At 36.9% G+C, this 26597-nt stretch overlaps 1 non-coding gene across 1 annotated transcript; it reads right to left on the reverse strand.

Annotated features, from left to right (window-relative positions):
• Nucleotides 1-22815: 22815 nt before the first annotated feature.
• LOC111750812 (U6 spliceosomal RNA) lies at nucleotides 22816-22922 on the reverse strand. Its single transcript, XR_002785866.1, has one exon. It is a non-coding gene; the product is annotated as a U6 spliceosomal RNA (small nuclear RNA).
• Between the last annotated feature and the right edge of the window lie 3675 nt (nucleotides 22923-26597).

Genomic DNA, 26597 nt, shown 5'->3' on the forward strand with positions numbered 1-26597 from the left:
ATGCCACTAAGAAACACAATGATAGCAATGATCTGTGTTAAGGAGAAAGTCCATTTGGTGCTTGTGAGTATTTTTAGCTCAGAATTTCATGCAAGAAAACTCGGATTGCTTTGGTGTATTGCATGTTGCTAAAACGCTGAGTGATGAAGTTTTCATGCTCATGATTCTTTCTGTTCAGAAATAAATAGACCTGAAGTCCTATTTCTATCACCCTTGTGATGGAAGGTAACCCTCTGACAATTTGATTGAGTTCAGGATTGTAAAGGACAAAGGAAAAAAAAAAATCTGAAAAAAAAAATGAAAGCCTTTTTAGCTTCTGAGAATAATTTTCTAAGCTCAGTACTGGGTCTCTAAGAAATTATGATAAACTACCAGTGATCCATTTAGAACGGGCAGGCATTACCTTAGTATGCATAGATGGTTTCCAGTTCAATTTAGTTTCCAGGATACATTAAAATATTGCATATCTAGCTTATGATAAATCCCTTCAGCTTCTGTAGTGTTTCCAGAAGAGTTTTCAAAGGACAGTAGGTCAAGTTGAAAGTAGCCTCACAATGAGAAATGTAAGCATGAAACCTAAGGGCATGTAAATACAATCTGAATACAAAATCAACTAATGTGTATTCCTGTTTATATCTTTGCTCTCTTTCCTCACTCTTACATCTACTTTTGAACTAGAATCTCTAGGTTCTTCCTTAAATAAAAGGCTAGAATAACAAATCCACTGAATTTCCATTACTCTAAACGACCCTAAATCCTTTTCCAACTTCTTACTAACAATAGGCACCTGAGTTTCATTCATTATGCTACTGGTTACATTTTGGAAATGACTTTGTATAGATATTAATTCTGCATGCAGATTATTTTTGTGGTGATTCAGAACGAGATAAGACATACTCCTAATCCACAAGGAGACAATGCACAAAAGAGAAAACTATTAATGGTCACCAGGAAAGGTGCCCTCACTATAAAAACACAAAACCAATTGCCAATGAGTCTATTCAGACTCATAGCGAGCTCCACTATGGGCGATGATAAAATTATAAAAATAGCTAACATTTATTGTACATTCACTGTATGTTATGCCTTGTCTTAAACTCTTTGCACAAATGAGTTAACCTTCACAATAACCTTAGGAATAAGGATAACACATATCAGAAAACTGAGGCAGAGCAGGTTTCAATAAATTGTTCAGGTTACTCAGTAAGTCATGTCAGGATTACAACTGAAGCAGTCTAGCTCGAGAGACTGAGTTCTTAACCACTATTATCTAGCCCTGTATATTGAGAGCAGATGGTGTTGCTTTCAAAGGAATAATGTTAATCTCTTTTAGAAAACACATCAGTTACAAAGTTAAAGGTCATCCTATGCCATCTGCATGTTTATGGAGTAGTTGCATGCACACACACACATACACACACATATACATACATTACATTTTATGTCCAATTGAGAACAAATTGGATTTAGATAACTCAGTTACTTAGTAAAAATAAATGAATAAGCTACCTATAATGGTTAAAGCAATATTCTCTTGTGATAGACAGGGCTTTCGTTGACTAATTTTCAAAAGTAGATTGCCAGGCCTTTCTTCCTAGTTTATCTTAATTTGGAAGCTTTTCCTTCGAAACCTATCTACCATGATATTCAATACCTTCTAGTATTTGAGATAATTGCATCATAGCAACATGCAAGCCACCACAGTACAACAAACTGACAGATGGGATGAGTCACAACCAAATCAAAGGCAACAAACAACAACAACAATAATGGCTACAACACTGAAGAAGGATGGAAAAGATTTAACTTTTGTCTCTGCATCTCAGGACTTCAGTTTTCTCATCTATAAATAAGAAAGCTGACCAAAATGATTTCAAATATTTCTTAGAATACAGTAGTTATAAAACTGTTTCTATGAAATATTTGAATGTCCTACATACATATCTTTGTCTATTTTTCTAAGAGGGCATTTGTATTTTTCTTACTAATTTATAATAATGCTTACTATATTAAAAGTTGAATCAGTTATTTGTAGTGTATATTGAAGATATTTATTTCCCATTTCATTATTTTTCTTTTGACTAATTTTGTACTTTAATTGCCATTTAGGAATTTAAATAATTTTTTATAACTTCTTTTATTTTTAACATACACCAATTTCAGCAGTTTCTTCATGTGCAATTCAGTGATGTTGATTACAATTCTTCAAGTTCTGTAACTATTCTCACCCTCCTTTTCCAAGTTGTTCCTCCTCCATTAACATAAACTAGTTGTTCCCTAAGTTTCCTACATAGTCTTTCAAGCTGCTATTGTCAATTTGATAGATAGATCTTAAAAGAGCACAATGCTCAAGGCAGGCATTCTTTACTACTTAAAGCTAAAATATTGTTTAGTTTTAAGAAGACTTCAGGGAATATTTTTGGTTTAAGATTATCTCAGGACAATTTTTTCAGTGATTCATCCACGCTCCATGGCTCCAGGATATCTGGATTCCATGAGAATTTTAAATTCTGGTCTACATTTTCCCCCTTTTGATCAGGATTCTTCCATAGAATCTTTGATCAAAATGTTAGTACTGGCAGCCAGGCACAATCCAGTTCTTCTGGTATCGTGGCAAAGTGGGGCAGTTAGCCAAACATTCCATTTCCTCCTCCTATTTCTGACTGTCCTTCTTCCTCCATTGCTCCAGGTGAATAGAGACCAATTGTTGTATCTCGGATGGCTGCTTTCAAGCTTTTAAGATTCCAGGCACTATGCAATGAAGTAGGAGGTAGAAGAGAAGCACTAGACATGTGATTAGGTCAATTAACTGGGTTGTCCCATGAACCCATGACCATAAACCTTCAAACTAAGGCACAAAATCCCAGGAGGTGTTTGGTTGTACATAAGCAGCCTCAGCAGCTACTCTTTTTTTGTCATGATGTAAATATATCTATTACACGACTTTTGTCAGTGCAGCTTTTAACAAGTGTACAACTTATCGACAGCAATTATATTAACCAACTGTGCAACCGTACCCTTAGTCAATTAATTATTGCTTATGGAGCACTGACTTTTGGTTTGCAGTGATGGTAAAATCATGCTTAAATTTAAATAATTTTATGTTGTCATGTTTATAATTTATTTTTTTTAACGTCTTCTGGGTTTCCTGTGTTATATTTTGACAGATGTTCAACACATAAAATACAAAAATTACTTACTATGTCTTTTACTTTATTGATAGGTTGATTTTTTTTTAAAGCATTATGATCTTTGATTCATTCAGAATTTTTTTATAGAAAGTGTAAAGTATGTGGTTGTTGTTGTTAGTTGCAACCCAGTTGGTACCAACTCATGGTGACCTTGTGTACAACAGAATGAATTATTTCCCAGTCATGTGCCATTCTCACTATCACTGGTATGTTTGAGCCCATTGCTGCGGTCACTGTGTCTTCCCATCTCATGGAGTGTTTCCCTTATTTTCACTAACCTTCTACTTCACCAAACATGATGTGATTTTCTAGAAATTGGTCTATTGATCTTTTTTTTCAAATATATAGCCAGTTATCAAAATATCATTTATGGAAGAATACACCTCTCTCCCAACCAACTACCCATTAAGGAAATACAAACTTTATCATAAATTAAATTCACAAATAAACTTGGGTCATTTTATAAACTGTATCCACTGAAATATTTGTCTACCCATGCACCAGCATCATATTGACCAGTAAACATAAAGAAAGATCCTTCAATTCACAATAAATGAAAAATTAAGGTAACACTGAGTTTTTCTTACCTATCAAATAGGCAGGGATTTATATTTTTAATAATACCAATGTTGGTCAGAATAACAAAAACCAGTCACACCAAAAATTTTAGTGGCAGTAAAAATTGTGCAACCAAGCAGGAACTGTAAATATTTTAAATGTGTATATTTCTTTAACCTAGCACAGTGGTTTGCAATGTGTGATTCAAGGCCCCAAGTTTCTTTCAGGGGTTTGTAAGGTCAAAATGAATTTCATCATAGTACTAAGATATCACCTGCTTTTTTCACTGTGTAAATATTTGCATTGATGGTACAAGACAATGATAGGTAAAACTGCTGTCACTCTAGTGGAAATTAAGGCAGTGACAGCAAACTATACCAATAATCATTTTCTTTTTCTCTATCATGTACATATAGTTAAAACACACAGGCATGTACAGTTTCACTTACAATGTTCCTGATGAAGCACTAAAAAGTATAAATTTTATTAAAACTTTATTCTTGGATACATGTTTTTTGTACTGTTTTATGTGAGGAAACATGAAGCACACATAAAGCACTTGTGTTGCCTACTAAAGATGACATTTGTCTCCAGGAAAAGCACTTATAGAAGCTGAACTAGCTCATAAGCTGAACTAGCTCATTTCATGCACCACCATTTTTACTTGAAAGAATGATGGACAGGCAGACTATGGTTGTTCAGACTTGAATATTTGGCAGAATTTTTTTTTTTTTTTCTGAAATGAACAGAGATTTTTCATCTCAAGAAAAACATCTGACAATATATGTTGCCGATGATAAAATCTGAGCTTTTAGGTGCAAATTAGAATATTGGAAAATTATACCCATCACTATGAACTTGACAGATTCCTAGTACTTGAAGACTTTTGTGTAGTGATACTAACAAGTGTGCCTTCTTGATGAAAACTCAAATAATTTAGGGACACAATATTTTCCAAATGTCCCATGCTTGGGTAAAAGAGTCATTCAAAATGCAAAGCACAAATATAGATTTTAATGTGACTGACAATGAAAAATAATTGATTTCGTTTCAGGTTCCACAGTGCAACTAGCTTTTAAGAAGCTTCCATTTGCTGGTTTTTGGTGTAGACTCAAAGAAGAATATACCTAAATTTTTGAAAAGACTATTATAATGTTCTTCCTTTTTCTAACTTCATATCTGTGTGAGGCTGGATTTTCTTCATCTAATTCAATGACATATTATAAAACATTGAACGAAGAAGGAGACATGAGAATCCAGTTGCCTACTACTAAGCCAGGCAACAAAAAGATTCACAAATACTGAAATAATACCACTCTTATCACCATTTTCTTTGTAAAATACAGTTATTTTTGATAAAAACATGTTATGTTGATATGTATTGATATGTATTGTATATCACTATTATTAAAAAATTAATCGATATTTTTTTTATTCTTGGTTTTAATTTCTAATCAGGCAAGTGTTGATAAATAACACCTACGTTTAAAAAGGTCTTTGCTGTTCTCAATAACGTATAAGACTTTAAAGTGACCCTAAGACCAAAAGTTTGAGAATCTCTGACTTAGAAAATCTGCTAATAGAAAATCACCCTAGAGGTTCACAAATTTGCTGATCAACTGGTAACTGCCGGGTTTTATTCCCTTTTCCGAATTGTAGTTTTTATTGAGATTGTCCTGATCCTATTCCATAGTTCTATGTTAGGTGGTGGGGGAAGTTGTCTTGTTTTTTGTCTATAGTAAACCACAACTTAAAAAGACTTCAGGATGGGACGATGAATATATTCCACACAGGGACATTGTGGCAAAGGCTACCAGTTGTCTCAGTATCTGCTCTCATCTCCTCAGTAACCCAAAACCAGTTGCCATAGAGTCAGCTTTGACTCATGGAAACCTCATCTGTGTGTCAGAGCAGAACTGTGCTTCATAGCATTTTCAGTGGCTGATTTTTTGGAAGCAGATCACCAGGTCTTTCTTCACAGGCACCTTTGGGTGTGTTCAAATCACTAACCTTCTCAGTAATAAACCACATGAATTTAAACTGGGCATATGTGCTGCTAAACTATGTATTATTTACTAGCATTTTTGCAACTAGATATGACCAGTGAAATGTAAGCAGTAATGCTACTTTTATGAAGACTGGAATGTGGGTGTGATACCTGAGACAGAACAGATATCTTGCACAACAGGTTGGAAGCCACACGTGAAAGATAGTAGAGCAGCATAGAAGGTCCATGGCTCCCTGTTGGATCCAATACTTCAGCCATCGACCACTGGTATATTTTTGAGGGAGAAACAAAATTCTACTTCCAAGAAGCTTCCACAGCTTGAGATTTTCTGTTACTCACAAATAAACCTAATTTTAACTGAGAAATGACTCAGCAGCACTGTTAGAGAAAAAGGACTCTTATCTTCCTATTTGTTCTCTGTTCCTAATGTCAACGATAATATGTTTCATTAGCATTACCAATGGAGTTTTTCAAGACAGCAGATTACTAATGCAGGTGAAAGTGGCAACTCAGATTTTCTTGGAGTATTTGGTAGTCTTATTTCTAAAGGACATATTCATGCAAAGTTACTGATATTTGTTAACTCACTAGAGAGCTTTAAAAGCTAATTCCTGTTCACAACCACACTAACACATGTGCGTATGTATGTGCTCACATACACACATGTATGCAATACCTTACTTTGCTTCATTCAAAGTAAATCACTTTGTATTTATAACTTAAAAATTACTTAATACTCAAGCAGTAATTAAGATTACAAGCACAGGAAATGAGCTAGGCATTGTTTCTCTAACACAGAACTACAAAAGGCTTGAATTATAAGATATCTTAGTAAACATCTAATTCAACTCATCTTTCATTTTATAGATGAAAATGCCTGGAGTTACAAGGAGAAAGCAATGTGATCGTAAGGCTATTTATAAAGCAGTAGCACATACAGGCACCCATTGTCCTGATCCTATTTTACAGTTCTATATTGGGTACTGGGGGAAGATATTTTGTGTTTTGGTCTAAGTCATCGTTAAGTCTCTAGTACATCCAATGTAACCAATTTGAGACACTAAATAAATGACGATTCCTTTCTTTTTCCATTTAATTAATTACTCAAGACACTCCCTGCCTCTGTTAACAGGAAGGCCAGTGTCTCCCTTTCAAGTTGCTGTAGAAGTCCACGGTCATACTGAGCTCAAAGTGGCAATGAGAAGATGAGAGAACCACATAAATCCACCAGTGCCACTGTTCTTTTCTCACTGTGAACATACAGGTCTGTCTTTAACATATATCTTTTCTATTGTGTCATATGATTTCAGTGATATTATTTAATCTAAAAACTCTGCACAAATTAGTAGCAAATTGCATCTGGAAATGCAAAATTCATATTCTACCTAATAAAACAAACAAAAAAGAATTACATTTACATATGTTTAATGCAAACATGATTCTTCAACTCTTCCTTAAACAATAAAATAAAAATATTTTAGATTTTGCTTTAAGGCTGAGTTTATGAATCTTTGGAATGGTTTAGATCTATTTTATCTAGCTTTTTCTCTAAATAGTGTCTTTGTAAGAGATCGCTCTTAAAAAACAAACAAAAACCTGCTTATGCACACAATTCTTTCAGTGGCTGGCAGTTATACTTTAATTCATCGTATCTCTGCCTACTGCATTGATCTTTTGTCTATTTCTGTGCAAGTTAACTTATTTTGTTATTTTACGTCATGAATCACTATAGGAATTTAATTAAATTGATATAGTAACTCTGCTGTAATTGCCGCTGAAGTATTGTAAATGTCAGGACACTCTGCTCTCATCCCAGATCATGACTGGAAATAACATGCTGCAACTCAGATTCTTTTCTTTATCAAAAGATATATACAAAAATAAATAACCAAGAGATGTCAATTTTGGACCTGAAATTAAAAGTTTACCTTTAGACAAAAACTGTAAATGCTTTTGCAGAGTATTTTATAAATAACCTGTAATTATTTCTTTCAAATTTTTCTAATGTTCTCACATTAAATCCTCTCTGTGTTCATGACCTGATCATTGATAAGCTGCCTGCCAACATAAATGTTGCTTACTTTTTTCGGCTCTTATTTATTCAGCTTTTTTTTTTTTTTTTTTAAGAGGCGTTAGTGTCCTTTCAGTATTCACTGAGAAGATAATTTTCAAAATTCATTCCAAAAATTTACTTTAAAAGGTTCCATATTAGATGTAATCAATATAAAATTTTTATAAAAAGAAAACACCCAGTTTAGCAAAGATATCATCTGAACACACAGAAACTATGACTGTGCACCTTGAGATACTTATCAATACGGCAGCATACCATCTATACAGTGAAACCCTAAATTGAGCAGACTATTTACAATAATTAACCTTGCATTCAATAAGAGAGAGCACATTTACACAATACTGATACTTTGGTTGAAACATTAGCGTTTTATTTTGCTTGATAAATATAAGTTTAAATATTTTTACTGTTTAATACTTTGGTTTATTTAAAGTTACATTATTGCATGCCTTTGCAACCAGATACAGAAGTAAAATCAAATTAGGCCATAAGTCATATTAGTTTAAGTCAACTACCAAAGGTCATGTTTGCTTATTATTATATCCCCAATTAACTTACTTCCTTCCAAAAAGAGATGGAAAATGAGGAAGCGATTTAGACATTAGTAATCATTAATTTATATGAAGTTTTAACTACCCTCCTCAATATCCTAAAACCATTTAATGTCATAAAATTCTAGTTAGCTGGCATCTTCGTCCTTATCCTTATAGCAGGCATTGTGAACTTGACAACAGTTCCTCTATCTCAGTATCCAAAAGCGTGTAATACATAAAGTCAGAAATAAATATTTTTGGTAAATTAACTACTTACTGGGTTAATGAATAAATAGTCAATAATACACAATTGGATCTGGAGTTCTATAAGAAAGTATTTTTTAATGTAAAAATCTATTTTTTTAATTTTTGACAATTTTTAATAAGCTATTTATTTTACAATATTTTTAGATTAAAAAAAATAGTGAAGACAGTACAGTTTCCAAACATTTCACAGCCAGTTTTCTCTATTGTTAATATCTTACATTATTATAGTATATTTGTCACAATTAATGAACAAATATGGATACATTAGTATTAACACAAACCGATTCTTTATTCAGATTTCCTTTATCTGTTCCAGGATCCCATCCACGATGTCATATTACATTTATTCTTCATGTGTCCTTAGTCTTTTCTTGATTGTGATACCTCCTCAGATATTTCTTCTTTTTGATGACCTTGATTGTTTTGGGGAATACTGCTCCTTCAATATTTTCTAATAAATTTTGGGAAGAGGACCATGGAAGTGGTATTTTGATCATTTCATAGTACATAGTGCGTAGTACATTCGAGGATACGTACCATGAACATGATTTCACAGTGTTGGTGAGTGCTTTGCTCACCTGGCTGAGGTAGTGTTTGTTAGGTTTCTCCACTGTGACATTACTTTATTTCCACTTTTTCATGCTGTACTCTTTGGGAGGCAAACACTACCTTCAGTCCACACTTAAGGAATGGGGAGTCATGTTGCAACTACTCGAGGATAGAGTATCTACATAAATTATTTGGAATTCTTCTGCCCAGAAGATTTGTCTAGCTGCCTCTCTATTTATTTGTTTGTTTGTTTACCCATTTGTTCTTCAATCATTTATTTATAACAGTATGGAGGAAAGTCTAAAGTTTTAAATCAGTAACATCTAGTACTAGTGATATTTAGTGAAAATGGAGATAGCATTCAAAAATCCATGTCTAAGAAGTCAATGTAATTTTCCAGTTCTGCCATAAAGCTTGCCAAGTTGCCTCTGTCCCTATTTATGTTGGTTAAAAAAAAAAAAAAAAAAAAAAAAGTCTTCAACACCATTCTCTTTGGTTTTCCTTTGCAACTCAGAACAGCATGCACCTTTACCAGTAAAAGAGGCAAAAAACAAAAAAAAGGAATCTATTTCCATTTCCTCTTTAGAAATGTTTTGGAAAAGTCAGATGAAGAAGGTCTGTTGATCTAACACTAACATTTCATTTTCTCTTTTTCCTGTTTCATTAAGCTCCATTGTTTTAAAACTAACCTACATATCTAGGTTTTCTCCCTCTTCCAGTATAACTATATATTTTCTTTATTTATTCTTAATTTTAGAGCATATACCATGTATCTAGTGAAGGGAATAATGAGCAAGTTGGCTATGCTTGGTTTTCACATAAAATTTACTACAATTAACTTCAGTTCCTTCATAGTTAAATTGAGAAAAACAGAGTAAAAGTGTAGTTAAAACTGTCATGTTGTTTTTTAACCTCATGACCATTAGAAACTACTTTGCTTTTCTCATTTCCTTTTACAATTATGCCAGATACACTAGTTCAAATACTACGCATCTTCCAGGAGACCACATGAAATGTTTCATTCTAGACCGTAGAAGGTCTTGGAAATCACGGCACCAGAACTCAAGATAATTTTCTCCATGAGACAGAGATGCTCCAATATTCTCTGTCTTAGTTATCTAGTGCTGCTATAACAGAAATACCACAAGTGGATGGATTTAATAAAGAGAAATTTATTGTATCACAGGCTAGTAGGCTACAAGTCCAAATTCAGGGCGTCAACTCCACGGAAAGGCTTTCTCTCTCTCTGTCAGCTCTCGAAGGAAGTCCTTGTGATGCATCAGTCTTCCCTTGGTCTGGGAGTATCTCAGTGCAGGAACTTCAGGTCCAAAGGACTCACTCTGCTCCCAGTGCTGTTTTCTTGGTGGTGTGAGGTTCCCAACTCTGTGCTTGCTTCCCTTTCCTTTTATCTCTTGCAAGATAAAAGGTGGTGCAGGCCACACCCCAAGGAAACTCCCTTTACACTGGATCAGGGAGGTGACCTGAGTGAGAGTGTTATATCCCACCCTAATCCTTTCAGCCACAGGCAAGGTTATGATTTTATAACACATAGGAAAATCACAAAATGGAGGACAACCACACATGGCCTAACCAAGTTAATACACATATTGTTGGGGGGACATAAATCAATCCATGATATTCTCCTACCATGATTTTTGTTGTCATTGTTGTTAGTTGCTGTTAAGCCAGCTCTGACAGCGACCGTATGTATAAAAGAATGAAAAATTATCCAATCCTGAGTCATCTTTATGATCATTGATATGTTTGAGTCCATTGTTTTGACTATTGTGTCAATCCATCTCATTGAGTGTTTCCCTTGGTTTTGCATGACTTTACAAAACACGATGCCCTTTTCTAGCAATTGGTCTTCCTAATGAAATATGCAAAGTAAGAGAACCAAACTCTTGCCATCCTCACTTCCAAGGATCATTTTTGTTGTATTTCTTCTAAGACTGATTTGTTCACTCTTCTGGCAGACCACAATATATTCAAAATACTTCGTCAAGACCACAGTTAGAATACATCAATTCTTGTCTTTCTTTTTCGTTGTCCAGTTTTTGCATTCATCCGAGGTTTGAGTCAGGAGCACATTAGTCATCAAAGAATTAGCTCGGACTTCTGTATAATCTGAACATATAAAAGAACAACATATGTGTCTTAGTTATATAGCACTCTTATAACAGAAATAGCACAAGTGGATGGCTTCAACAAACAGAAGTTTATTCTCTCACTGTCTAGTAGGCTACAAGTCCAATTCAGCTCCAGGGGAAGGCTTTCTCTCTCTGCCACCTCTGGAGGAAGGTCCTTGTCATCAATCTTCCCCTGGCCTAGGAGCTTCTCATTGCAGGAACACTGGTTCCAAAGGACACACTTTGCTCTTGGAATGACTTACTTGATAGTATGAGTTCTCCCTGTCTCTCTGCTTGTTTATTTCTTTCATATTTCAAAAGAGATTGGCTCAAGACACAACCCAATCTTGCAGATTGAGCCCAGTCTCATTAACATAAGAGCCCTTAAACCTACTTCATCAACATCATAAAGATAGGATTTACAACACACAGGAAAATTACATCAGATGACAAAATGGTGGACAATCACACAATACTGGGAATCATGGCCCAGCCAACTTGAGAGATATTTTGGGGGGACACAATTTAATCCATGACAATACGTATAAAATGGAAAGATAAATTATGCCATTATGGACTTGTTTGCATCTTTCAGTATTTGCTCAGCTTCATGAAAGAACAGAAAGCAGAAGAGCGACTATGTGCTTATCATCAGAGATCTCATTTTTTTAAAGATATGAATTCAGTTCAAATTTTCTATACACTAACACCAGAAGATAACCTAATAACTAGGATCTCCTAAAATTAAACACTTATTCTTATCAAAAGATTTCACCAAAAGAATAAAAAGAGAAACTACAGGAGGCGGGGCCAAGATGGCGACAGGAGGCGGGGCCAAGATGACGGACTAGGTGGACGCTACCGCGGATCCCTCTTGCAACAAAGACTCAGAAAAACAAGTGAATCGATCACATACATAACAATCTACGAACTCTGAACAACAAACACAGACTTAGAGATGGAGAACGAACAAATACGGGCAGACAGCGATGATTTTCAGAACCAGGAGCCAGCGTACCAGGCAGGTGACCTTCAGAGCCCGATCTGGGCCAGAGCCCAGGGGGGCAGACGGCACAGACAAGGGGCCCAGCCCTACCCCCCCGAACTCATCGCGGGAGAGAGCCTAGCCAGTTGGCGGGGGCGGTGTAGCGGCGCAGCCAGTGGGGGAAGCACCCGGGAGGCAGTGACTGATCTTGGAGCAGGGAGAGCAGCGTACCAGCCGGGGAGCCGTCCCACCAGAAGTTTAGTCGGAAGCGGGTGTGGATCAGCTATATTTCCCTAAAGCGACCCCGGGGGCGGGCCCAGCCGTTCGTGCGGGCGACGCCCACCCAGTTCGCGCGAGCAGTGGCGTGCACCGGAGGGAGAAGTCCCCGGGAGGAAGTGACTGGTCTCGGAGCGGAGAGAGCAGTGTCCCAGCCAGGGAGCCGTCCCGCTGGGATTGTGGCGGGCGCTGGCTGGGCGTGAGCGCGGGGACCAGTTATATTTCCCTGAATTGACCCCGGGGGCGGGCCCAGCCGTTCGTGCGGGCACGCCCACCAAGTTTGCTCAAGCGGAGCGGCGCGCCGGAAGGAGAAGTCCCCAAGAGGAAGTGACAGGTCTTGGAGCGGGGAGAGCAGCGTCCCAGCTGGGGAGCCGTCCCACCGGGAGTTTGGCGGGAAGCGGCATGGCGTGAACGCGGGGATCAGCTCTATATTCTGAGGTGCTACACTCCTAGCTCTCTGATCCCTCCCCCACCCTCCCCAGGCGGCTCCATTAATATCCGAATACCCTGAGCCAGAGGGAGAATTCAGATAGGGATCTGACTGCATTTTTTTTTAGCTGATTACCTGGAAAAACTAGTTTCCCAGTGGTGGCTCGAAGACAGCAGTCCATATCAAACCACATAAAGAAACAGACCATGACAGCTTCTCCAACCCCCCAAACAAAAGAATCAAAATCTTTCCCAAATGAGGATACAATCCTGGAATTATCAGATACAGAATATAAAAAATTAATTTACAGAATGCTTAAAGACATCACAAATGAAATTAGGCTAACTGCAGAAAAAGCCAAGGAACACACTGATAAAACTGTTGAAGAACTCAAAAAGATTATTCAAGAACATACGGGAAAAATTAATAAGTTGCAAGAATCCATAGAGAGACAGCATGTAGAAATCCAAAAGATTAACAATAAAATTAACAATAGAATTAGACAATGCAATAGGAAGTCAGAGGAGCAGACTCAAGCAATTAGAATGTAGACTGGGACTTCTGGAGGACCGGGGAATCAACACCAACATAGCTGAAAAAAAAATCAGATAAAAGAATTAAAAAAAATGAAGAAACCTCAAGAATCATGTGGGACTCTATCAAGAAGGATAACCTGTGAGTGATTGGAGTCCCAGAACAGGGAGGGGGGACAGAAAACACAGAGAAAATAGTTGAAGAACTCCTGACACAAAACTTCCCTGACATCATGAAAGATGAAAGGATATCTATCCAAGATGCTCATCGAACCCCATTTAAGATTGATCCAAAAAGAAAAACACCAAGACATATTATCATCAAACTCACCAAAACCAAAGATAAACAGAAAATTTTAAAAGCAGCCAGGGAGAAAAGAAAGGTTTCCTTCAAGGGAGAATCAATAAGAATAAGTTCAGATTACTCAGCAGAAACCATGCAGGCAAGAAGGAAATGGGACGACATATACAGAGCACTGAAGGAGAAAAACTGCCAACCAAGGATCATATATCCAGCAAAACTCTCTCTGAAATATGAAGGAGAAATTAAGATATTTACAGATAAACACAAGTTTAGAGAATTTGCAAAAACTAAACCAATACTGCAAGAAATGCTAAAGGAGATTGTTTGGCCTCATGACCAATAATATCAGGTACCAGCACAATACAAGGTCACAAAACAGAACGTCCTGATATCAACGCAACTCAAATAGGGAAAGCACAAAAACAAACAAATTAAGATTAATCCTAAAAAATAAATAAATAAACAAAATAATACACATAACAGGGAATCATGGAAATCAATAGATAAATGATCACAATAATCAAAAAGAGGGACTAAATATAGGAGGCATTGAACTCCCAGATGGAGAGTGATACAGGGCGATACAGAAAGATACAAGTTAGGTTTTTACTTAGAAAAATAGGGGTAAATAATAAGGTAACCACAAAAAGGAATATCAATTCCATAACTCAAGAAAAAAGCCAAGAAAAACGTAACGACTCAACTAACATAAAGTTAAACACTATGAAAATGAGGATCTCACAATCTACTAAGAAAACCTTCTCAGCACAAAAAAGTCTGTGGAAAAATGAAATGGCCAACAACCCACATGAAAAGGCATCAAAATGACAGCACTAAAAACTTATTTATCTATAATTACGCTGAATGTAAATGGACTAAATGCACCAATAAAGAGACAGAGAGTCACGGACTGGTTAAAGAAACATGATCCATCTATATGCTGCCTACAAGAGACACACCTTAGACTTAGAGACACAAACAAACTAAAACTCAAAGGATGGAAAAAAATATATCAAGCAAACAATAAGCAAAAAAGAAGAGGAGTAGCAATATTAATTTCTGACAAAATAGACTTTAGACTTAAATCCACCACAAAGGATAAAGAAGGACACTATATAATGATAAAAGGGACAATTGATCAGGAAGACATAACCATATTAAATATTTATGCACCCAATGACAGGGCTGCAAGATACATAAATCAAATTTTAACAGAATTGAAAAGTGAGATAGACACCTCCACATTTATAGTAGGAGACTTCAACACACCACTTTCGGAGAAGGACAGGACATCCAGTAAGAAGCTCAATAGAGACACGGAAGACCTACTTACAACAATCAACCAACTTGACCTCATAGACTTATACAGAACTCTCCACCCAACTGCTGCAAAATATACTTTCTTTTCTAGTGCACATGCAACATTCTCTAGAATAGACCACATATTAGGTCATAAAACAAGTCTTTGCAGAACCCAAAACATCGAAATATTACAAAGCATCTTCTCAGACCACAAGGCAATGAAGCTAGAAATCAATAATAGAAAAACTAGGGAAAAGAATTCAAATACTTGGAAAATGAACAATACCCTCCTGAAAAAAGACTGGGTTATAGAAGACATCAAGGAGGGAATAAGGAAATTCATAGAATGCAACGAGAATGAAAATACTTCCTATCAAAACCTCTGGGACACAGCAAAAGCAGTGCTCAGAGGCCAATTTATAATAATAAATGCACGCATACAAAAAGAAGAAAGAGCCAAAATCAGAGAACTGTCCTGACAACTTGAACAAATAGAAAGTGAGCAACAAAAGAACCCATCAGGCACCAGAAGAAAACAAATAATAAAAATTAGAGCTGAACTAAATGAATTGGAGAACAGAAAAACAATTGAAAGAAATTCACAGAGCCAAAAGCTGGTTCTTTGAAAAAATTAACAAAATTGATAAGCCATTGGCTAGACTGACTAAAGAAAAACAGGAAAGGAAACAAATAACCCGAATAAGAAACGAGAAGGGCCACATCACAACAGAGCCAAATGAAATTAAAAGAATCATTTCAGATTACTACAAAAAATTGTACTCTAACAAATTTGAAAACCTAGAAGAAATGGATAAATTCTTGGAAAAATACTACCTACCTAAACTAACACATTCAGAAGTAGAACAACTAAATAGACCCATAACAAAAAAAGAGATTGAAACGGTAATCAAAAAACTTCCAACAAAAAAAATTCCTGGCCCAGATGGCTTCACTGCAGAGTTCTACCAAACCTTCAGAGAAGAGTTAACACCACTACTACTGAAGGTATTTCAAAGCATAGAAAAAGACGGAATACTACCCAACTCATTCTATGAAGCTACCATCTCCCTGTTACCAAAACCAGGTAAAGACATTACAAAAAAAGAATATTATAGACCCATATCCCTCATGAACATAGATGCAAAAATCCTCAACAAAATTCTAGCCAATAGAATCCAACAACACATCAAAAAAATAATTCACCCTGATCAAGTGGGATTTATACCAGGTATGCAAGGCTGGTTTAATATCAGAAAAACCATTAATGTAATCCATCACATAAATAAAACAAAAGACAAAAACCACATGATCTTATCAATTGATGCAGAAAAGGCATTTGACAAAGTCCAACACCCATTCATGATAAAAACTCTTACGAAAATAGGAATTGAAGGAAAATTCCTCAACATAATAAAGGGCATCTATGCAAAGCCAACAGCCAATATCACTCTAAATGGAGAGACCCTGAAAGCATTTCCCTTGAGAACGGGAACCACACAAGCATGCCCTTTATCACCGCTCTTACTCAACATCGTACTTGAAGTCCTAGCCAGGGCAATTAGGCTAGACAAAGAAATAAAGGGTATCCAGATTGGCAAGGAGGAAGTAATGCTATCACTATTTGCAGATGACATGATCGTATACGTGGAAAACCCTAAGGAATCCTCCAGAAAACTACTGAAACTAATAGAAGAGTTTGGCAGAGTCTCAGGTTATAAAATAAACACACAAAAAGCACTTGGATTCCTCTACATCAACAAAAAGAACACCGAAGAGGAAATAACCAAATCAATACCATTCACAGTAGCCCCCAAGAAGATAAAATACTTAGGAATAAATCTTACCAAGGATGTAAAAGACCTATACAAAGAAAACTATAAAACTCTGCTACAAGAAATTCAAAAGGACATACTTAAGTGGAAAAACATACCCTGCTCATGGATAGGAAGACTTAACATAGTAAAAATGTCTATTCTACCAAAAGCCATCTATACATATAACGCACTTCCAATCCAAATACTAATGTCATATTTTAAGGGGATAGAGAAACAAATCACTAATTTCATATGGAAGGGAAAGAACCCCCGGATAAGCAAAGCATTACTGAAAAAGAAGAAGAAAGTGGGAGGCCTCACTCTACCTGATTTCAGAAGCTATTATACAGCCACCGTAGTCAAAACAGCCTGGTACTGGTACAACAATAGGCACATAGATCAATGGAACAGAATTGAGAACCCAGATATAAATCTATCCAAGTATGAGCAGCTGATATTTGACAAAGGACCAGTGTCAGTCAATTGGGGAAATGATAGTCTTTTCAACAAATGGGGCTGGCATAACTGGATATCTATTTGCAAAACAATGAAACAGGACCCATACCTCACACCATGCACAAAAACTAACTCCAAGTGGATCAAAGACCTAAACATAAAGACTAAAACGATAAAGATCATGGAAGAAAAAATAGGGACAACCCTAGGAGCCCTAATACAGGGCATAAACAGAATACAAAACATTACCAAAAATGATGAAGAGAAACCAGATAACTGGGAGCTCCTAAAAATCAAACACCTATGCTCATCTAAAGACTTCACCAAAAGAGTAAAAAGACCACCTACAGACTGGGAAAGAATATTCAGCTATGACATCTCCAACCAGCGCCTGATCTCTAAAATCTACATGATTCTGTCAAAACTCAACCACAAAAAGACAAACAACCCAATCAAGAAGTGGGCAAACGATATGAACACACATTTCACTAAAGAAGATATTCAGGCAGCCAACAGACAGATGAGAAAATGCTCCCGATCATTAGCCATTAGAGAAATGCAAATTAAAACTACGATGAGATTCGATCTCACCCCAACTAGACTGGCATTAATCCAAAAAACACAAAATAATAAATGTTGGAGAGGCTGCGGAGAGATTGGAACTCTCATACACTGCTGGTGGGATTGTAAAATGGTACAACCACTTTGGAAATCCATCTGGCGTTATCTTAAACAGTTAGAAATAGAACTACCATACAACCCAGAAATCCCACTCCTTGGAATATACCCTAGAGATACAAGAGCCTTCACACAAACAGATATATGCACACTCATGTTTATTGCAGCTCTGTTTACAAGAGCAAAAAGCTGGAAGCAACCAAGGTGTCCGTCAACGGATGAATGGGTAAATAAATTGAGGTATATTCACACAATGGAATACTACGCATCGATAAAGAACAGTGACGAATCTCTGAAACATTTCATAACATGGAGGAATCTGGAAGGCATTATGCTGAGCGAAATGAGTCAGAGGCAAAAGGTCAAATACTGTATAAGACCACTATTACAAGATCTTGAGAAATAGAAAGAACGGAGAAGAACACATACTTTTGTGGTTACAAAGGGGGGAGGGAGGGAGGGAGGGAGAGGGTTTTTTATTGATTAATCAGTAGATAAGAACTGCTTTGGGTGAAGGGAAAGACAACACTCAATACAAGGAAGTTGAGTCTAATTGGACTGGACTAAAAGCAAAGAGGTTTCCGGGATAAAATGAAAGCTTCAAAGGTCAGCGGAGCAGGGGCGGGGGTCTGGGGAACATGCTTTGAGGGGACTTCTAAGTCAATGGGCAAAACAATTCTATTATGAAAACATTCTGCATCCCACTTTGAAATGTGGCGTCAAGGGTCCTAAATGCCAACAAGCGGCCATCTAAGATACATCAATTGGTCTCAACCCACCTGGAGCAAAGGCAAAGGAAGAACACCAAGGTCACACGACAACTAAGAGCCCAAGAGACAGAAAGGGCCACATGAACCAGAGACCTACATCATCCTGAGACCAGAAGAACTAGTTGGTGCCCGGCCACAATCGATGACTGCCCTGACAGGGAGCACAACAGAGAACTCCTGAGGGAACAGGAGATCAGTGGGATGCAGACCCCAAATTCTCATAAAAAGACCATACTTAATGGTCTGACTGAGACTAGAGGAATCCCGGAGGCAATGCTCCCCAGACCTTCTGATGGCGCAGGACAGGAACCATCCCCGAAGACAACTCATCAGGCATGAAAAGGACTGGTCAGCCGGAGGGGAGAGAGATGCTGATGAAGAGTGAGCTAATTATATCAGGTGGACACTGGAGAGTGTGTTGGCAACTCTTGACTGGAGAGGGGATGGGAAGATAGAGAGAGAGGGAAGATGGCAAAATTGGCACGAAACGAGAGACTGAAAGGGCTGACTCAATAGGGGGAGAGCAAGTGGGAGAAGGGAGTAAGATGTATGTAAACTTACATGTGACAGACTGATTGGAATGGTAAATGTTCACTTGAAGCTTAGTAAAAATTAATTAAAAAAAAAGAGAAACTACAGACTGGGAAAAAATACTGGGCTATGACATATCTGACAAGGGTCTAATCTTTAAAATTTATAAAATACTACAACACCTCAACAACAAAAAGACAATTCAATTAAAAATGGGCAAAGGATTTGAACAAACATTCCACCAAAGAAGACATTCAAGCAGTTAACAGACACATGAGGGAATGATCGGGATCAATAGCCATTAGAGAAATGCAAGTCAAAACTACAATGAGATACCATCTCATTCTGATATTACTGGCACTAAATAAAAAAAAAAGGAAGAAAATAACAAACGTTGAAGAGGTTGTGGGGAGATTGGAACTCTTACAAACTGCTGGTGGGAATATAAAATGGTAAAAACCACTATGGAAAATGATATGTTGCTTCCTTAAAAAGCTAGCAATAGAAACACCATAAAATCCAGCAGTCTCACTCCTAGGAGTATATCTTAGAAAAATAAGAACTGTCACATGAATAGACATATGCACATCCATGTTTATGGAGCATTAGTCACAATGGCAAAAAGATGGAAGCAACCTAAATGCCCATCAACAAGAAAAAATTATAGTACAAACACAATGGAGTTCTACACAACGATGAACAACAATGATCAATCTGCCAAATATCTCACAACATAGATAAATCTGGAGGGCATTATACTGAGTGAAATAAATCAATCACAAAAGGACAAATATTGCATGAGACCACTATCATAAAAAAAAAAAAAAAGAAAAGGTTTAAACACAGAAAAAAACAAAAAAATATTTGATGTTTACCAGGGAATGGAGGGATGGGGAGGAGAAATCACTAGCCAGATTGTAGACAAATGTTAACTTTGGTGAACAGAAAGGTAACACATAATATAGGGAAAGCCAGCACAATTTGACCAAGGCAAAGTTATAAAAGCTTCCTGTTGTCATAGGTGCCATCAAGTCAGTTCCGACTCATAGCAACATCACACACAGCAGATTGAAACACTGCCCGGTCCTGTGCCAGCCTTACAGTTATTGTGATGCTTGAGCTCATTGTTGCAGCCACTGTGCCAGACCACCTCCTTAAGGGTCTTCCTCTCTTTTGCTAACCCTCAACTTTACTAAGCATGTTGTCCTTCTCCAGGTACTGGTCCCTACTGATCCAAAATATGTGAGACGAAGTCTTGCCATCCTTGCCTCAGAAGAGCTTTCTGGTTATACTTCCAAGATAGATTTGTTATTCTTTTGGCAGTCCATGGTATATTCAATATTCTTTGCCAACACCATAATCCAAAGGTTTCAGTTCTTCTCAGGTCTTCCTTATTGATTGTCCAGCTTTCAGGCGCATAAGAGTTGGTTTAAAATACCATGGCTTGGACCAGGCCCACCTTAGTCCTAAAAGTGACATCTTTGCTTTTTAACACTTTAAAGAGATCTTTTGCAGTAGATTTACCCATTGTATTAAGTCATTTGATTTCTTTATTTAATATTTTTTAAATTGTAATTTAGATGAAGGTTTACAGAGCAAACTAGTTTCTCATTAAACAATTAGTACATATACTGCTTTGTGACATTGGTTGCCAACCCCATGACACGTCAGCATTCTCCCCTTCTCGACCTTGGGTTCCCCATTACCAGCTTTCCTGTCCCCTCCTGCCTTCTCGTAATTACCCCTGGGCAGGTGTGCCCATTTAGTTGCATTTTGGTTTATGGGCCTGTCTAATCTTTGGCTTAAGGATGAACTTCAGGACTAACATCATTACTGCACTAAAAGAGCATCCGGGGGTCATACTCTCAGAGTTTCTCCAGTCTCTGTCAGACCAATAAGTCTCATCTATTTGTGTGTGTGTGAGTTAGAATTTTGTTCTAGATTTGTCTCCAGCTCTGTCCAGGCCCCTCTATTGTGATCCCTGTCAGATAAGTTAGTGTTGGTAGCTGGGCACCATCTAATTGTGCTGGACTCAGTCTGGCAGGGGCTGTGGTAGTTGTAGTCCATTAGTCCTTTGGATTAATCTTTTCTTCATGTCTTTGATTTTCTTCATTCTCCCTTGCTCCAGATGGAGCGAGACAAATGGAGCATTTTAGATGGCTGCTCACAAGCTTTTAAGACAAAGACCCAAATCACTAAAGAAGGATGTAGAACATTTTTTTTTTTTAATAAACAATGCCATGTCAATTGAGCTAGATGTTCCCCAAGACCATGGTCCCACAGCCCTCAGCCCAGTAGTTTGGTCCCTCAAGGAGTTTGGATGTGTCCATGGAGCTTCCACGACTTTGCCTTGGGCAAGTTATGCTGGTGGAATTTCACAGTATTGTGTAAAGTCTTACCCTTCATCAAAGTTACCACTTATCTATTGTCTATTTAGGGTTTTTCCCTCCCCCTTTTTCTCTCCTTCATAACCATCAAAGATTGTTTCTTTTTATATGTAAACCTTTTCACGAATTTTTATAGTAGTAATCTTGTATATTTGTCCTTTCATGATTGACTTATTTCAGTCAGCATAATGCCCTCCAGATTTATCTACATTGTGAGATGCTTCGCAGATTCATCATTGTTCTTTATCATTGTGTAGTACTCCATTGTGTGTATATGCCATAGTTTTTTTAATCCATTCGTCTGTTGATCAGCATCTAGGTTGTTTCCATCATTTTTGCTATTGTGAACAATGCTGCAATGTACATGGGTATGCATTTGTCTATTTATGTGACATTTCTTGTTTCTCTAGGATATAGTCTTAAGAGTGGAATTGCTAGATTATATGTATTCCTATTTCTAGCTTTCTAAGGAAGTGCAGTATCATTTTCCAAATGGTTGTACCATCAGTGCATAAGATGTCCCTCTCCAAAATTTGCTTTTCTCTGTTTTTTTTTTTTTTTTTTAGTCACGCCAGTAATGTCGGGGTGAGATGGTTTCTCATTGCGGTTTTGATTTGCATTTCTCTAATGGTTAGTGATTGACAGCATTTCCTCATGTGCCTGTTAGCTGCTTGAATGTTTTCTTTGATGAAGTGTCTGTTCATATCCTTTGCCTCTTTTTTAATTAGATTATTTTTTTATTGTAGAGGTGTTGGATTTTCCTGTAGATTTTAGACATTTGACCTTTGTCAGATTTGTCATAGCCAAAATTTTTTTCCCAGTCTGTAGGTTCTCTGTTTACTGTTTTGGTGAAGTCTTTTGATGACCATAAGTGTTTAATTTTTAGAAGGTCCCGATTGTCTAGCTTAACTTCTGGTGTTTGTGTATTGTTAGTTATGGTTTGTATCCTGTTAATGCTGTGTATTAGGGCCTCTAGAATTGCCCTATTTTTTTCCTTCTATGATCTTTATAGTTCTTGGTTTTATATTTAGGTATTTGACAAAAATATGGACCGCTTCACAAATTTAAGGGTCATCGTTGCTCAGGGGTCATGCTAATCTTCTCTGTATCATTCCAGTTTTAGTATATGTGCTGCCTAAGTAAGCATTGTTGTTTGATTTCTTAACTACTGCTTCAATAGGCGTTGATTGTGGATACAAGCAAAATGAAATCTGACAACTTTAATCATTTCTCCATTTACCATAATGTTACTTATTGGCCCAGTTGTGAGAATTTTTGTTTTCTTTATGTTCAAGTGTAATCCATACTGAAGACTAGTCTTTGGCTATCATCAGTAAGTGCTTCAAGTCCTCTTCACTTTCAGCAAGCAAGGTTGTGTCATCTGCATAATGCAGGTTGTTGAGTCTTCCACAAATCCTGATGCCTTGTTCTTTTTCATATAGTCCAGTTTCTTGGATTATTTGTTCAGCATACAGATTGAATAAGTATGGTGAAAGCATACAACCCTGATGCACACCATATCTGATTTTAAGCCATGCAATATCCCCTTGTTCTGTCCAAATGACTGCCTCTTGATCTATGTACAGGTTCCTCATGAGCACAATTAAGTGTTTTGGAATTCCCATTCCTCACAATGTTATCCATAATTTTTTATGATCCATACATTCAAATGCCTTCGCTTAGTCAATGAAACATCTGTGCTTTTAGCCATGATCCATCCGACATCAGCAATAATATCCCTGGTTCCACATCCTCTTCTGAATTCGGCTTGGATTTCTGGAAGTTCCCTGTTGATGTACTACTGCAACCTTCTTTGAAAGATCTTCAGCAAAATTTTACTTGCGTGTGATATTAATGATATTGTTAGATAATTTCCACATTCTGTTGGATCACCTTTCTTTGGAATAGGCATAAATATGGATCTCTTCCAATTTGTTGGCTGTTTTCCAAATTTCTTGGCATAGATCACTGAGCACTTCAAGTGCTCCATCCATTTGTTGAAACATTTCAAGTGGTATTCCATCAATTCCTGGATCCTTGTTTTTCACCAATGTTTTCAGTGCAGATTAGACTTCTTCCTTCAGTTCTATAGGTTCTTGATGATATGCTTCCTCCTAAAATGGTTTAATGTTGACTAATTGGTACAGTGATTCTGTGTATTATTTCCATCTTCTTTTGATGCTTCCTGTGTTGTTCAGTATTTTGCCCATTGAATCCTTCAGTACTGCAACTCAAAGCTTGATTTCTTTCTTCAGTTCTTTCAGCTTTAGAAATGCCAAGTGTGTTCTTCCCTTTTGGTTTTTTAACTCCAGGCCTTTGCACATGTCATTATAATACTTTACTTTGTCTTCTTGAGTCTACCTTTGAAATCTTCCATTCAGTTCTTTGACTTCATCATTTCTTCCATTTGCTTTAGCTACTTGACATTCAAGAGCAAGTTTCAGAGTCTCTTCTGACTTCCATCTTGGTCTTTTTTTCTTTCCTGTCTTTTTAATAACCTTTTGCTTTCTTCATGTATGGTGTCCTTGATGTCATTCTGCAACTTGTCTGGACTTCGGTAATCAGTGTTCAATGTGTCAAATCTATTCTTGAGATGTTCTCTAAATTCAGGCGGGATATATTCAAGGTCATACTTGTGGACTTGTTCTCATTTTCTTCAGTTTCAACTTGAACTTGCATATGAGCAATTGATGTCCTGTTCCAGAGTTGGGAAACCTCATATTGAGGTTTTCCATGGTCTCTCTCCACAGATGTAGTCAATTTGATTCCTGCGTATTCCATCCAGTGAGGTCCACGTGTATAGTCTCCATTAACGTTGGTGAAAAAAGCTTCCTAGATACATCCAGACACCTTGAGGGACCAAGGTACTGGAACTGAGGGCTAGGGACCATTGTCTCAGGGGACATCTTGGTCAACTGGCATAATATAGTTTATAAAGAATATGTTCTACATCCTACTTTGGTAAGTACCATCTGAGGTCTTAAAAAGTTGCTAGTCGCCATCTAAGATACATTTATAGGTCCCATCCCACTCAGAGCAAAGGAGAATGAAAACCGAAAACTCATGGAAAATATTAGTCCAAAGGACTAATAGACCACATGAACCACAGCCTCCACCAGCCTGAGCCCAGAAGAACTAGATAGTGCCCAGTTACCACCACAGACCATTCTGACAGGGATCACAGTAGAGGGTCCTGGACAGAGCAGGAGAAAAATGCAGAACAAAATTCAAATTTACAAAAATAGACCAGGCTTACTGGTCTGAAACACACTGGATGAACTTCCAAAACTATGGTCCCCAGAAATCTTGCTAGCTCAGAGCTGAAGTCATTCCCAAAGTCCACCTTTTAGCCAAAGATTAGACAGCCTATAAAACAAAAACACAAGTGAGGGACATGCTTCTTAGTTCAGTCAAATATATGAGACCAAGTGGGCAACACCTGCCCAATAGCAAAGACAAGATAAGACTGCAGAAAGGAATAGGAAAACTGGACCCAAATGGACATGGGGAACCCAGAGTGGAAAGGGGGAGAATGTTGAGACATTGTGGGGATTGCAACCAATGTCACAAAACAATTTCTGTATAAATTTTTGAATGAGAAACTAAATTGCACTGTGAAGTTTGACCTAAAGCACAATAAAATTAAATTTTAAATGAATTCTGAAAAAATTGAGTTAAGAGGCTTCTGAATCCTGGCCAAAGGAACAGTCCTATGTTAAGAAGTTGTATTCACTATTGTATAGCTGTATTTAAAAGACCATGCTGTGACACATGATTATTAATGTAGACTTACAATTCCAAGAATATTCATCCACAATTTTTATAAAGATGAACAAATGCAATGCATTCACTTGTGCTTCAATATTCTTCATAAACTAGTCATCAACTACTGGGTGAACCACTCAAAGGTAAATTTGTACCAAATTGAAAGAGCAGAGGAAAATTCAGATGCAACAAAACTAAAGAAAGATTACACTTTATCGAAATGTTTGTGAATCAAATTTCACTACTGCTTTTGGAACCTAAATACTTTGCTTCCTAAACTGCTATTGTAGATGGATGTCCTGATCAGAAATGTTTTTATCCAATTCAGTTATATCTATACACTACAATCACATTTGATTGTCTTTGAAATTCATGTGTAATTCAAATGTGTATCTCTTTTATTTGTAGTTCTATGGTCCTGTATATCAGTTTCTTTTGAATAATACCTTTTTAGGAACTTCTAAGTTAAAGAAAATCCCAAAACAATTACGGATACTAAAAGCATTTGACATTTTAAGAGTTATACTGAATTGCATAGAGTATCAAATGCAGGAGAAAAGACTTTATCTAAATATCCATGCAATTGCTGAGAAGTTATTGTGGATTAGTAAATTGTAGCTTTTAATTTTTATTATAAAGCTCTGGTAACTAAGTAATTATGTGCTCCCTATTTACAGTAGTATGTTTTTCAAGATTATATATAATGAATCAAGGGCATAAACAGGTGTTTACATATCCTCAAGCTCTCCCGTGTTTAAGTAAAGATTCCCTACATACGCGTATGATTCCCCAGGCATACACATAGTTCAATTTACAAAAGAAGAAGCAATCTTATATCAAGATTTTGATTGACTAAAAGTATCTATCTCTCTATCTAAATGCTGATAGCTGTTTTATCTAACAATTTTTATATAGCGTATCCCTAGTTCCCTAGTTACAGCTATAAAGAGAGAAAAATTTACTCGGAAAACAAAGACAATAATTCTTTCAGACAGAGTAGAGCCAGCAGGTTGACATCTGCAAATTATGCAAATAGAGTAGAAAACAACTAGGTCCT

This window comes from Loxodonta africana, chromosome 5, assembly GCF_030014295.1.
Source record: "Loxodonta africana isolate mLoxAfr1 chromosome 5, mLoxAfr1.hap2, whole genome shotgun sequence".
In the NCBI taxonomy this organism is placed as follows: domain Eukaryota; kingdom Metazoa; phylum Chordata; class Mammalia; order Proboscidea; family Elephantidae; genus Loxodonta; species Loxodonta africana.